Raw genomic sequence first — 13,642 nt, forward strand, 5'->3', positions numbered from 1 at the left:
AGAGGGAAAAATGAGAGGGAGAGGGAGAGGGTTTGGGGAAAAAGGGGAGGTGGGGGGGCGGTTGGGCCTTTTTGGGCCCAAGAGGGGGCGCCAGGGGCGGCTGGGCCGGCCGGGGTCGGCCCACGGCGCGGGAGAGAGAGAAAAAGAGGAGAGAGAAAGAGAGAGAAAAAAGAAAGAAAAGATCTTCTCCTCATTTTCGAAATCCGATCTTTCTACATGAATGCATTTGCGCTTTCAAAGCAATCAAAAGAAATGCAAGGTTCGGCATGGTGCATCAAACAACATAAAGTACTTAGGGTTTTTCATTACACGGGAATTCCAAACCGAATCCCGCTAAAACTTTGGAAAAGATCAAGGTTTAGCGAGGGCAAAAAGAAAAAGAAAAGGTAACGCCCGAATTTGGCGAGTAAAGAAAAGAAAAAAATTCAACTGCAAAATTCGGGGCGTTACAAACCTATCCCCCTTAAAAGAATCTCGCCCTCGAGATTCAGGGCTGGCTAGCAAAGAGCTCAGGGTACTTGACCACTAGATCATCTTCACGCTCCCAGGTTGCTTCTTCCTCTGAGTGGTGATTCCATCTGACTTTGCACATTCTGATGGTCTTCCTTCGGGTGACTCTATCTGCAATCTCAAGGATCTGCACTGGCTTCTCAACGTAGGTCAAGTCCTCCTGGACCTCAAGACCTTCCACTGGCAACTGCTCTTCCGACACACGCAAGCACTTCTTCAACTGAGACACATGAAAGACATTATGCACAGCAGACAACTTCTCTGGCAGGCTGAGCTGATAAGCCACTTCTCCATGCTTTGAGAGGATCTGGTACGGACCAATGTAGCGGGGTGCTAGCTTGCCTTTCACTCCGAATCTTCTGACTCCTCTGATCGGTGACACTTTCAGATAGACAAAGTCTCCGACTTCGAAACTCAGCTCTCTTCTTCTTGTGTCTGCATAGCTTCGCTGCCTCGATTGCGCTATCTTCAGATTCTCTCGGACCATCTTAATGTTCTCTTCGGCTTCAAGCAAAATGTCTGGCCCAAACACTTGCTTTTCTCCAGGCTGATCCCATTGCAACGGAGTTCTACAACTCCTTCCATAAAGCGCCTGAAATGGTGACATCTTCAAACTGGCCTGATAACTATTGTTATAGGAAAACTCTGCATAAGGCAATCGCTTATCCCATCCGGACTGATCTTGCAACGCACAGGCTCTCAACATGTCTTCAAGAATTTGATTGGTCCTTTCGGTCTGGCCATCCGTCTGCGGGTGATAAGCTGAACTGAAATTCAGATGTGTGCCCAAGGCTTCATGCAACTGCTGCCAGAAATGAGAGGTGAACTGCGTTCCTCTGTCTGACACTATCTTCTTTGGCACACCATGAAGACAAACGATCCGAGACATATACAACTCTGCCAATACTGCACTGTTGTAGTTGGTCTTAACAGGTATGAAGTGGGCTGACTTGGTCAAGCGGTCCACCACTACCCAAATGGAATCGTAGCCGGCTCGAGTGCGAGGCAATCCGACTATGAAATCCATACCAATTTCATCCCATTTCCACTGAGGGATCTGCAACGGTTGCAACAATCCAGCAGGTCTCTGGTGTTCTGCCTTAATTCTTCGGCAACTATCGCACATAGCCACATGCTCTGCGATTTCCCTCTTCATTCCGTACCACCAGAATTTCTTCTTCAGATCCTGATACATCTTCTCACTACCAGGGTGAATCGAATAGGCTGTCTCATGAGCTTCCTTGAGGATCAACTCTCGAATAGACTGGACATTGGGAACACATAAGCGGTCTCTGAACCATATCACGCCTTCTGCGTCTTTTCGAAAATCTTTGCCTTTGTCTTCTAGAATCAGTCGCCGGATCTCACTGATTTTCTCATCATTCTTCTGCGCTTCTTTGATTTCGCGCTCCAAGGTAGGTTCCAATTCAACTGTGACTCCTCGCGAATTGTTCAGAAATCCGAGACTCAACCTGTCAAACTCCTTGGCCAACTCATAAGGCATCGGACGAGCGACCATCAGATTGACTTGACTCTTTCTGCTCAAAGCATCTGCCACTACGTTTGCTTTGCCTGGATGGTAATGAATCTCCAACTCATAGTCTTTGATCAACTCTAACCATCTTCGTTGCGTCATGTTCAACTCTGACTGAGTGAATATGTACTTCAGACTCTTGTGGTCTGTGTAAACATCACATTTCTGTCCATACAGATAGTGCCTCCATGTCTTCAGTGCGTGAACCACTGCTGCCAACTCTAGATCATGGATTGGGTAGTTCTTCTCATGAATCTTCAACTGTCGGGACGAGTAAGCCACAACTCTTCCCTCTTGCATCAACACACATCCCAAACCTGTGTAACAAGCATCGCAATACACCGAGAAGGGCTTGTGCACATCAGACAAGACTAGGACAGGCGCTGTTGTCAACTTCTCTTTCAGCGCTTCAAAGGCCTCTTGGCATTTCTTGGTCCACTTGAACTCAACTTTGTTGCCTAGCAACGCTGTCATTGGTTTCGCAATCTTCGAAAATCCTTCAATGAATCGCCGATAATATCCGGCCATTCCAATGAAGCTCTTGATTCCTCTAGCATCTGTTGGCGCTTTCCAGTTCAGAATGTCTGTCACTTTCTTCGGATCCACAGCCAATCCTTCCTTGTTGATTATGTGACCCAAGAACAGGACTTCATTGATCCAGAACTCACATTTGCTCAACTTTGCATACAACTGGTGCTCTCGCAATCTCTGCAACACCATCCTCAAATGCTCTGCGTGCTCTTCTTCGCTTTGAGAATAAACCAGAATGTCATCAATGAATACCACCACAAACTTATCAAGGTAATCCATGAATACACTATTCATCAAGTTCATGAAGAATGCTGGCGCATTGGTCAAACCAAAAGACATCACTGTGAACTCATACAAACCATACTTGGAAATGAATGTCGTCTTTGGAATGTCCGAAGGTCGGATTCTGAGCTGATGATAACCTGACCTCAGATCAATCTTGGAGAACACACTGGCTCCTCTCAACTGGTCGAACAGATCTTCTATTCTGGGCAAGGGATACTTGTTCTTGATCGTGACCTCATTCAGAGCTCGGTAATCAATACACATCCTTTTGGTGCCATCTTTCTTTTCCACGAACAAGACAGGGGCGGCCTAAGGCGAGGTGCTTGGCCGGATGTAACCTTTCTCTGACAGCTCATCAATTTGCTTCTTAAGTTCATCCAACTCTGGTCCAGATATTCTGTAAGCTCTCTTAAAGATAGGGGCGGTTCCAGGAAGAAGCTCTATGGCAAACTCAACTTTCCGCTCTGGTGGCATACCCGGTAAGTCCTTTGGAAACACATCTGGGAACTCGGACACAACCTTGATGCTCTCAATTGGATCTGCTTCACTGCTATCGACAGCTGTCTGATAACAACTTCCTTTCTTTGGCTCAGGCGGGACTAACTCGGTCACCACTTCCTCTCCTAGTGGGGACACCAACTTGATTGTCCTTTTATCACAACTGATAACTGCCTGATACTTATCTAGCCAATTCATCCCTAGGATGACATCTATTCCCTGAGTACCCATTACTATAAGGTTGGCGGGAAATGCTATCCCCCTTATTTTCACACTTATATTCAAACAAATGCTATCGGCTCGAATTCTACCACCGGCTGAGTCAATTTGAATGGGGGTTGACATGGTAGTAATTGGAAGATTATGTGCTTCTACCCATGATGCAGTAATGAAAGAATGCGTTGCTCCAGTATCAAATAACACTTCTGCAATATGGGAGTCGACTGGGAACATACCTACTATCATGTCGGGGGTCTCCTGAACTGCTTCAGCCTCCAAGTGGTTCAGTCTTCCATGATTATAGCGCGGCTGAGAGCGATTGCCTGCTCCAGGCTGAGGCACATTCTGCTTTGCTGGGGCATTGAGGCCTGACTGCTGCTGGGCTGCCTTCTTCGGACATTGCATCACCCAGTGGCCTTGCTCTCCACAGAGGAAACATGCTCTGTTTCCAACCTGAGCTGGTGCTGCTTGACTGTTCTGCTGATTTGCGGGGGCAGGAAGGCGAGGTGCCTGCTGATTCTGCCTTTGAAACTGACCTCCTGACTGATTGCTCTGACGGTTCTGGTACTGGTTCTGAGGGTACTGCCTTTGAAACTGCTGATGCTGCTGAGGTGGACGCTGGTTCTGCCTGAACTGCTGAGGTTGATTGCCTGAGAAACGAGGGCGGTTGCTGCTTCCAGGCTGGGGTCCACTGATCTTGCGCTTACGATCTTCCATCTCCTTGCGCTTTCTCCCCGTCATGATTGCTCTGTCAATCAGGTGCTGGAATGTCGGGAAGGTGTGATTCATCAACTGATATTGAAGAGGGTCAACCAAGCCTCTCAGAAAACGGTACTGTCGCTTGGCGTCGGTGTTGACATCTTCAGGAGCATAGCGAGATAATTGCAGAAACTTGTCCCGGTACTCACTGACAGACAATGGCCCTTGCTTGAGGGCCAGGAACTCCTCCTTCTTCATTGTCATCAGACCTGCAGGAACATGGTACTGACGAAAGCTACCTCTGAACTCTTCCCAAGTGATGGCGTCAGGATGGGCATGGGTGGCGAGGTAAGACTCCCACCATGATTGGGCTGCTCCTCTCAACAGACGGGGACCATACAGAACTTTCTCCCTGTCATCGCACTGAGCGGTATGCAACTCCCGCTCCACAGTGCGCAGCCAATCTTCAGCATCCATAGGGTCAGAAGAATGAGCGAACGTTGGTGGATGACCTCTCATGAATTCAGCACGCTTGTCTCTGGGCATCTGAGGCATCTGAGGCTGAGGTGGGGCCTGCTGCTGCTGCTGAATGGCGGCCAAAGTCTGACCGATGGCTTGAACTGCCTGAGTCTGCATCAGAAACATCTGCTCGATCGACATCGGGGGCGGGGGTGGCAGGTGCTGCTGCTGGGGCACCTCCTCCTGTTGAGCGGCTCGCTCCTGCTGAGCACGCCTTCCTCCTCTACGCCTGTTCTCTGACATCTGCAGAATGCAACCACACATCAGAACTGATCTGGCAGATCTTGCAGCATAAGAAAAGAGAATAGAATTCTTCAACAGCACTGAACAGATGAGCATCTTCACTGATCTCCAACACAGACCACACAGCTTCTCAGATAGAAAGGAAAGTGGAATAAAAGGGGTTTCCCAACTATATAACTAACTCCATTAACATAATAGGTAAACCAAAATGCAGGGGATACCCACACTCTGATAACAGTCATTACAAAGATCCGAACCAAACATAGTTCATCATGACAAACATAGATGCACAGGATATAGTAAACTACCCTGTCTAACTAAGACTAACTAAGACTGAGACTAACGCTAAGACTGAAGCTTCTACGTATATATTTCGTATTAATTACAAGATCCAACTCTAACGAGCTATGGTTCTAGAGTTATCTTGGTCTTGCAGGCGGGATTGCCATAAGACTGGTGTCCACGCTGAGGTGAGCGGTACGGGTGCTGAGTCCCGACGGGAGCGGGGGAACCACCATCCAAATGACGACGTTCCGCGCGCTCAGCCCGCAGCAGGGCGATCTCAGCACGAGCCCTACTCAGCTCATCTAATGCATGGTCCAGCTCCGTGTTTAGCACGGCGGCTAGGTTGACTGTGCTGCTCAACCTAGGATTGCCCTCACCGACAGGTGAGACAATCACGCCTCCTGTGCTGCCAGATGGACGGCGGGGGTAATACTTCAGGTCAAGACCATCAGCTGCCCCACCGAAAACCGAGCAGTAGTGCGAAAGCGCACGCCGTGCAGCATCTTGCATGGCTGCCTCAGCTGAGTCCTGTTTAGAGATAGAATAGTGCTCTGAACAGGCCTCCGCACCCTGGAGACTGTTCTCCGGGTAGCGCACCAAGCAAGTCGCCTCCCAGCGGTCCGGGTAGACCCCGCGACTATGCTGGTAGACCACACAGCGATACTCGACGGACCAAGTATGCCGGTCAAATGCCCGACGTAGCAGGGTGTCGAGCGCATCATGGAAGTGACACCCGCGAGCAGCGTCGCGAGTGATGGGTCGAGCAACCCATCCTTCCGGCTCAGGGTTAGCAGAGAAGTCGGTGTCGTGGCTCGAGCTGTCGTCGCCACCTCCGTCGTCTGGGTCTCCTCCAGCAGCTACTCCAGAAGCTGGGGCGCCCAGTGGTGGTGCAGGGGGCGGCTCCAGAGGAAGCACAGGGGAGCAGCTCCTCACAGACTCGATCTCCTGGTGGAGCGAGAAGGAAGAGCCCTGCTGCTCCTGTCGTCGACGCTCCTGCTCCTCACGCAGGCGGTGGTGTAGTCTCTCCAAGTGGCTGGACTGTCCGGCCACGGGACGGCGAAGCGGACGCTCAGCAAGGCGGGAGGGTAAGAAGGGGATGACTGACTTTCGTGCAGTGTGTCTAAGTCGAGCCATCTACAAAAGACATCGCAAGCAAAAAGGTGAGAACAGAATTAATATGACCAGCAAATAATGAATCATAAGTAAATGAAGGATTGGAATAAAACATGATTTTCAGCAAGGTATAGTATATAGTAGAACATAGGTTTGGTCGGTATGACCAACTTTTGAAGGGATATCAAGGTCAAGGCAGGGACAGAGGTCTATAGTCCTTAGAACGACCATTCTACTCTAGGTTAGCGGTCCTACAGTCAGCCTGGCTTTGATACCACTTATGTCACACCCGGTTTTAGAAGGCAAACCGAATGTGAACCATGTACGTGCCAGGATCAGTTATTCACGTACACAGCAGTTACATAATATGGACATCATCACACAGTGCTCAAAATAGTATTAATAAGGGAAATAGTCGATTACATCATATGTCTGAGACGTCCATATAGTTCTTACAATAAATCAAAGTGCGGAAAAGAAACGTAGATAACCGCGGCCTTCACAGGCAGCCAACTGGGGGTTGCCGCTAACCCACACCTAGAACTCGTCGTAATCTTGGAACTCCTGGAAGTCTCCTTCCACAGCTTCATCTTCTCCTGAGCAGTGGTTGCAATGCTGACAACCTGGGGATGGGGGGGGTTTGGTGTGTAGAGCAAGGGTGAGTACACATCAACATACTCAGCAAGTATCCTGTTTGGCTGTAGTGGACTAGCTTTATGTGGGGATAAGTCAAGCAGTTGCTTTTAATTGGTCAGATTATTACTTACTAGTAGAAAGCCAAGTTTTAGCATTAACCCAAGTTATTAACCCAAACGTACTCCTTTCCAAACGGAAAGAGTACCACTTACCAGCATCATAGTCACAACCAGAATCATCGATCTCATAACCACCTGTACCAAAGTATCTCTGATCAAGTACCACTAATCACTGGAGCTCCCTTGGCCGCTCATAACCGTGAGCACGACTGATATATCAGTTTTCAAACACTCTGCAGAGGTTGTGCACTTTACCCACAAGCCGTGATTCCCATTCTGCCCGGAGAGAGCTACTCCCCATTGACCACTACCTAGGTGGCCTAGCAGGGCATCACTACGTAGCCTTTACAAAGATTCCCCGGGGCTGTAGCCACCCGTTAGGTTTCCTAAATGCAGCGCACTCCTCCCCAAGGGGCGAACCCAAACTTGGCAGAGCGAGCCGCATACACCGAGCCCCATTGACGGCACGACGGCTAAGTGAACTACACCCCGGATCCTCTAATTATTCAGCTAAGGGCACCCCATTCCACCCTCATGGTTGCACTGTTTTCCCGGGCGGTCATCCATAGAACAGGTCCTTACGGAGAGGCACTCGAGAAACCGCTCGAGCCCCCTTAAAGGCCACAAGTACAACATCATAATAAGAGAAGGGAAAACAGCGTATCATAGATAATCTCATCATGTTCATTGATTAGAGTTAAGCAATAGCATAAAGCTAAACAGTAATAATCCAACCCAGATAGGTAAACAAGGACATGGATAACAAAAGCTAGTCAATCCTTAGGCATAAATGTGTAAAGCGGGAGGTGAATTAAATAATGAATAGGACATAGATAGGTCAAGGGACACTTGCCTCCACCAACCGACTGCTGCTCAGGGGCTTCTCCTGCGAATTCCTCGGGCTCTTCGACCGGATCGTTCTCTATGCGAGCGCAAACATACATACATCCACATATTTAATACAAAAGAACAGTACACCATACAAGGGAACAAATAAAGCGAATATGCATCAAGTATGACATTTGACATTGCATTTGTTATGGTTAGAAAGAAACGGGAAAGGGTCTCGCAGGGGGTTAAATCTTATGCACTAATGATTAGTTAAATTATGCACTCTAGTTTCAATAGGTTCCTAACAAAAGAATTCTGTTATATGCACTAGTGGGAACCTAATCATTTTAAGTTGATCAACATCGCACGAGATAAACAATTAACTACATGAATCAATTAGCATAACGGAATTTTAAATTAAGCTTCATATTTCAATAACATTAACAATGATTAGCCTACCTAAAATAAAATAACTATGATCACAGAAAGTAAATAAAATAAAATAAAAATAAAAAAATAAAAAAACAGAGGGGGGCGGTTGAACCGGCCCTAGGGGCGGTTGAACCGGCCCTGCGCAGGGGGCGCGGCCAAGGGCCAGGCGGCCGGGGGCGGCCAGGCGGGCGGCCGGGGCGCGCGGCCAGGGGCGCGCGGCTGGGCGGGCGGCCGAGGGCGCGGCCGGGCCAGGGCGCGGCCGGGCGGGCTGGGGCGCGGCCAAGGCTGGCCAGCGGCCGGCTGGGCGGCCAGGGGGCGCGCCGGGGGCGGCCAGCGGCCGGCTGGGGGGCACGGCCGGGGCGGCGGCCGAGGAGAGAGGAGGGGGAGGGGAGAGGGAGGGAGGAGGGAGAGAGGGAGGAGGGGGGAGAGAGGGAGGAGGGGGGGCTCACCGGCGAGGGGCGGCCGACGGCGAGGGTGGCGGCCGGCGCTAGGGCAGGGGCGGCGCTAGGGCAGGGGGCGGGTAGGGGCGGCGGCTAGGGAGAGAATGAGAGAGGGAAAAATGAGAGGGAGAGGGAGAGGGTTTGGGGAAAAAGGGGAGGTGGGGGGGCGGTTGGGCCTTTTTGGGCCCAAGAGGGGGCGCCAGGGGCGGCTGGGCCGGCCGGGGTCGGCCCACGGCGCGGGAGAGAGAGAAAAAGAGGAGAGAGAAAGAGAGAGAAAAAAGAAAGAAAAGATCTTCTCCTCATTTTCGAAATCCGATCTTTCTACATGAATGCATTTGCGCTTTCAAAGCAATCAAAAGAAATGCAAGGTTCGGCATGGTGCATCAAACAACATAAAGTACTTAGGGTTTTTCATTACACGGGAATTCCAAACCGAATCCCGCTAAAACTTTGGAAAAGGTCAAGGTTTAGCGAGGGCAAAAAGAAAAAGAAAAGGTAACGCCCGAATTTGGCGAGTAAAGAAAAGAAAAAAAAATTCAACTGCAAAATTCGGGGCGTTACAATGACTGAGATAGTGAGTCGAACATAGAACCTAGGGAGTCTATACTTAGGTTCCAGGATCTCAACATACGAGGTAGCAGCCACTAAAAGCTAGTGGCAACAAAAGCCTGATGCAACATATTTCTATGTTACTCTACATGTTCCTTTTATAGCATAAGGAAGAGAGAGTTACATTCCTACCTATGGCGGACACTGCCTAGGAGAGGTCCAAGTACTCATATCTTGTCATGGTTATTGTGCGAGACATGGTTCACACTTCCAATGTGTCACAGTGGCGAGTATGATGTGCCATAATGGCAGGTATAAGAGTCCATATCATTGAGTATGATGTAGTTGGTAGCCGCTGTAACAACACATACTACATAGTTCTCGCTGATACACCTACAACATCAAGCGTGGCTATAGCAACGCCCCAATGCTAGCATGTGTGGTGTAGTTGGTAGTCGATGTAGACGTACAAACCATATGGTGCTTACAGGTACATCTGTGACATGGCTACAATGACATCTTTTTACCGAAACATCACCCCTCTCAATGAGATGAGAAGGATGGAGGCCGACCTCGACCTCTATGACTTATGTGGTGGGGGCGCATGTGGTGCCCAAACCATGCCAACGATGGTGTCCTACCATCATGGGGGCGTCTTAGGGTGTGTCGGGTGTTCCTACGTAAATTTACAGGCTTGTAGGGCTAGAGGATTAGCCCCTGTAATGTCATCCTCGTACCAAACCAAGTCTACAGAGATCTATCTTTTACTGATTGGACTAGGAGTACGTTTTGATAGTATTCGGAAATATGACTTCCTCCACATGCTGACATGCTCACAGTTACTGTGTGATGTAGTTTACAGTTGGAAAAGTTATGTTGGTTGGCCAGTGTGTTGAGTAGTTATTCAACATGTTGAATGACATATATATACCATGTCAATCGGGTAAATTATCTATTTTAAAAGGAAAATTATATCCTATTATATTGTTGTCTCAACTTAGGCCAACCAACATCAACGTCGCCGTCGTCCATCAACGTCGATGTTCATCCACCTTGTTGAGCCCTCCTCTGGTCTTCCTTCGTTGAGCCCTCTTTTAGTCTTCCCTCGGCGACTCGTTGTCCCTCGCCCTCCCATCCTGGCTCTCACTCTCGGTATCACCTGAGTCAGTTAGCGTCTTTTCCTGTGCACCTACCACTGATCTGCTTTTTAGGTGTGTATATGGTGTTACATGCGTATGGTGTGATGTGTAACTATTTAAGGTACTGTTGTGAGTATGTAAACTTGTTATATTGTGAATTGTAAACTTGTCAATTTGTGAGATGTGAGTATGTGAATTTGTGATCTTTATGAACTTGTTATATTGTGAACTTATTATACATGTGAATTGCGAACTTATGAATTATGAACTTATTATATTATCAACTTGTGATAATTGTGATCTTATTATATTGTGAACTCGTTATATTGAAATATTTTTATAGTGGTATGTTTACTGGTTGTATTTTAGATTCTAACCGTTACTGGTGTATTTTCCATACCGAACTTTCGTTTCCGTTGTTTCTGAAATACTGATTTCTTTTACGTTTCTGGAGTTATCGTTTTTTATTTCTTTCGTTTACCGTCTTATGCCCGCTTGGCTCCCTCTATCCGGTGCGACAGCTTAGCGACCTCGAGTCGTCGAGCGCGTACGACGCCCACAACGACAGAGTGATCACCGACACCGAGCGACGGAGTGATCCATCCACGCCCACACAATCGGCAGGCACAAGTACGCAGACCCCTTCCTGGTCCTGGTCGCGCCGGTGCCCCTACACGGCCTACACGATGCAAGCAAGCATCATCGTCCGTTCCATCCGGATAGGACTAGCTAGATAGCTAGCGGGCAACAGCTCACTGCTCATCCCTAGACGGCGTCATTGGTCGGGCGCAGCACAACTACCACTCCGCCCTAGCCTCCTAGCCTCGGCGGAGCCGCCAGTGCACCGCCGTGGACGAGCGCGTAGTAGCCGCGTGGGCGCCAGCCACAGCCAGTGTGTCCTCTCAGCTCCGGCCGTGCCGCTGTCGTTCGTCGTCGCCGTCGACGTCGACGTATCGTCGAGCATATGCTAGCTTGCGTAATCAATGCATGATGGATGATCCATCATACGTGCGTTTGCCTTCGTGTGCGCGTGACCCAGTCTGTGGTTTGATCGCTTCGCTTCTGCTTTGGTACGCAGGCAACAGCCATCAGGTCGCTTCTCGCTAGCTGGATTTGATTGTTGATGTGACCGGACAATAGGAACTGGATCGGACGGAAAAGGTCGCTGTTTCTGTCTCTACTAGTCGCACGCAGGTAGGCACGCTCCCGTGTTGTCCGGCGACATGCTGCTGCAGCTGCGTCAACGGGGAATTAACACAACTGGCAGTCGGATGCGTCAAGCAGCTGACGACCTTGACGAAACATGGAAAAAATGCTAGTACTACGAGCAGTACCTCAAGCTATGGCCGATCACTATCGATCCACTCCTTTGGTACTAAAACAAATGGAAATGGTCACTTTAAAGTTGTGGATATAGCAAAGAAAGATAACTAATTCGCGGGATTAGTTCCTCGCCTAGTGGAAGGGGAATTTCTATCCTTCAATATACGGATCACTACCGAAGTACCAAAATCGTGTTCTTTGCCGAGTGTCTAATACACTCGGCAAAGGTCATTTTACACTCGGTAAAGTTTTTGCTGAGTGTTACACTCGGCAAACATTTTATTGGCAGAGTTCTTTGCCGAGTACTTTTTGGACACTCGGCAAATTAAGAATCGCAAAAACCACAAAACATTTTTAGAATTATAGGAACAACTCTCCAACCCACTACCTATTAACATACCCATCATCCTAATCATTATTCACTATTATTTTAAATCAAATTTACATGTTTATGAATGGTAAGATTCGAACTACAATCTCTCTCGCATATACCCTCCTCTACCACTACACTACTACATCAATTATGTCTATATTACGTTTTCATTCCTCATCACTATAACCAACCGAGAGTAATTTGATTATTTAAGGCACTAAATGAATTCATTTGAAAATGTGACCAACTATAAAGTTGCATAACTTTTCGAGATTTACAAGTTCTATTTCGATAGTTTCTACATCCGAGGCCATTTACAAAATTTGAATTTTAAATTTGAAAAACTTCGCACGGATTTTTCAATGATAAGATAATTTCAAATAAAAAATTGTAAATTACCAAGTTTCATTACATTTCAAGATCTATAGCATTTATTTTGGTGGTTCTTCCATCCGAGGTAGTTTGAAAAATTCAAATTTTAAAATTCAAACATAGTTTTGCATGACAAGATGATTTCAAACCAAAACATTATCAACTACAAAGTTTCATAACTCTTCAATGCCTATAACTTTCATGTTGGTGGTTTTTTCTTTCGAGGTCGCTTTCAAAATTCAAATTTTTAATTTTTAAAATTTAGACGTAGTTTTTGTTGACAACATGACTTCAAATGAAAAAAAGTCAACCAAAAAATTCTATAACTTCTCAAGATCTACAAAGTTTATTTTGGTTGTTTGGTCATTTGTTCATCTCACATGATGGTTCTAACAATATGCACAAAACTTATACATCTCTAAACTACGAGAGAGATAGGTTTTATGAACAAATTTATTTTTATTTTGTCATATGAAGAAATGTTCAAAATATAAATTGTACATCATGATGAGTTATACAAATTTGTAGTTGAAAACTTTTTCATTTAAATTAATTTATTGCTTTAAAGTGTGATTTTTAAATTGTCTTTGCCTAGTGTTAAAAAAAGCACTCGGCAAAGAGCTCTTTGTCGAGTGTCAAAAAACACTCGGTAAAAAAGCTCTTTGCCGAGTGTCAAAAATAAAACACTCGGTAAAAAAGCTCTTTGCCGAGTGTCAAAAATAAAACACTCGGCAAAGAGCTTCTTCGCCGAGTGTTTTCTTTTACCGAAGGTTTTTTGTGTGGCACTCGACAAAGAGCCAAATTCCGGTAGTGGATGATATTATTGATTTTATGAATGATAACTTGGAACATGCACGTAATGTGAAATTATTCATGACCGCTTTCGAACAAATGCCAGGCTTAAAAATCAACTTTCACAAAAACAAGCTTTTTTGCTATGGTTTAGCTAACGAGTATGAACTGAATTACTTTGATCTTTTTGGTTGCGGGGT

The sequence above is a fragment of the Zea mays genome, chromosome 6 (assembly GCF_902167145.1).
Source record: "Zea mays cultivar B73 chromosome 6, Zm-B73-REFERENCE-NAM-5.0, whole genome shotgun sequence".
NCBI lineage: Eukaryota > Viridiplantae > Streptophyta > Magnoliopsida > Poales > Poaceae > Zea > Zea mays.